General features: G+C 42.5%; 1 pseudogene; it reads right to left on the bottom strand.

Annotated features, from left to right (window-relative positions):
- Positions 1-632: 632 nt before the first annotated feature.
- Positions 633-1,718, bottom strand: LOC112919816 (monocarboxylate transporter 1 pseudogene; annotated as a pseudogene).
- Between the last annotated feature and the right edge of the window lie 388 nt (positions 1,719-2,106).

Below are 2,106 nucleotides of genomic sequence, written 5' to 3'. Positions count from 1 at the left end.
TTAAATTTCACCTTCTCTATAAGGCCCTATTTAAAAGTGCAACCACCCCCCAATCTCAGTATTTCCCAATATCCTTCATCTGCTCTGCTCTTTTTTAGACCAAAATCACCTTCTAATAGCATAGTTTACTGTCCACTTTATTGTTTAGCTCCATTTCTGCCTTGTCTGCCTAGAAAGCCCTACAATGGCTTGAAAGCTTTTCAAGTCTATTAAATGCTTATCTCAAGATTTAAAAAAATTGGGGGGTACAAATGGTTGGTGGTTTTATTAAAGCATGGGGAGAGGACCCATGGGCAGAAAGAGCTGCACCTGGGTTGTGAGGGGTGGCTGATTATATACTTGGGAGTTGGGGGAAATCAGAAAAAGGAAGGTTTTCAAAAGAACTTTCCTATGCTAAAGAGGACCTACAAGATATTGGAGGCTTTGCCATAATCAAGTTAAGGTTGTTTTTCTCTCTAGCAAGACATTCACATTAAGACAGTTGGGAGCTCCCTGGAGGAATGTTATGTATATCCCACCCAGGAGAGGTAAGGTTGGGGATATCAGCTCATGCTTTGTCCTCAGCTAGCCTTCTGCCCCCTCATCAGTATGACTTCCACACAGATGTCCACTGGCTGTGGTGAGCAGCACTAACAGAACATGATTCAGTAGAATTTTTAAGGTATTTTTGGTTCAAAGCTCCTCTGGTTATCCATGATTCAGATGAGATGTTTCTTCTCTTTAGGGCCACATGGGCCTCTCTATTCTATAGATTCTGCTGCTTTAATAACTTCTTTTGGCTTCTTCTCTTGCTGCTTCTATGCTTTCTGCTCTTTTGCCACAAGTTGATAATTGATGCCCATGCCAATGAAGAGATAGATGCCTGCAATAATTAGGATCACGCCACATGCCCAGTAGGCATATTTGTAGTCTCTATAGATGTTATTCAGACGACCTAAAAGTGGTGGCCCCAGGAGGACAGGACAGCATTCCACAATGGTCACCAATCCCACGGTGCTGGAGAACCTCTGGGATCCAATGAGGTCCATCAGTGTTTCAAATAACACCAAACTGAGCCATCCAAATGCAAATCCAAGGAAGCCCACATAGATGCAGAACCCAATGTAGCTGGAGGATAAAGGTGCTAGTAGATGACACACTCCACTTGCAACAATAGAAGCTGCAAAAAAATGCTGAACTCGAGGTCTTATCCACTTGGTGTTGGCTACAAGTCCCATAGAAGGTCTGGCTATAATATTGAGAAAAGACAGAATAGAAAGAAGGAAGGCAGACTTCTCACTAGAGTAATGTTGACTCTTGGCATAACTATTAAGAAAGACTAAAGGAGTAGCCAGCCCAAAAACCATGATCACATTCCCAGAGAGGTATTGTAGAAAGCCTCTGTGGGTAAACAGGGATAAGTCCAACTGTTTCTCAACTGTTTGAAAAACTGATGGTTTCTCTTCTTTAGGGTTTCTGCCATTAAAGTCTGTATTTGCATCACCTGCTCCCTTTTTCTCATCAGATTTTCCAGCTTCCTGAAGGGATTCTTTAGACCTATCTTTCCCTGCACTGGTTGGTGCCAGCCCTATTGATCGCATCAGGGCTCCAGCTTCACAGCAGTTTAGTAGGAGGCCCCCAAGAATTAGGAAGCTTCCTCTCCAGCCAAAGATATCAAAGAGAGACTGATTGAGGGGAGCCAGAGTAGAGAGGAACACAGGGCTGCCTGCCATGGCCAGTCCATTAGCCAGCGGTCACCTCTTGTAGAAATACTTGCCAATAATGGTCAGAGCTGGATTCAAGTGGGAGGCAATGTACTAGGCTCTTGAGATAAGTTGAAGGCAAGCCCAAGACCTCCAATGAATCCAATGAATCCAATATACAAGTAAAGTTAAAGGTAACACAGAAGATGCTCAATAAATACTGGTTGAATAAACAGTAAAGCTCTCAATTGTGCAATGTCTATTCTTAAATAAGCCTTTTGTGACACCTTAATGTTTAGACTTCACGTTGCCATGCAGTTATAACAGAGCGTCATGCTTAATGTCATGAGAAATGAAGAGCGAGTTGTATGAAAAAAAAAAAGAAATTGAAGAAAGGATCTGAACCAAAAGAAAGAGAATGTTG

This window comes from Vulpes vulpes, chromosome 15 (genome assembly GCF_048418805.1).
Source record: "Vulpes vulpes isolate BD-2025 chromosome 15, VulVul3, whole genome shotgun sequence".
Lineage (NCBI taxonomy): Eukaryota > Metazoa > Chordata > Mammalia > Carnivora > Canidae > Vulpes > Vulpes vulpes.
This window is presented reverse-complemented; position numbering and strand designations above follow the sequence as displayed.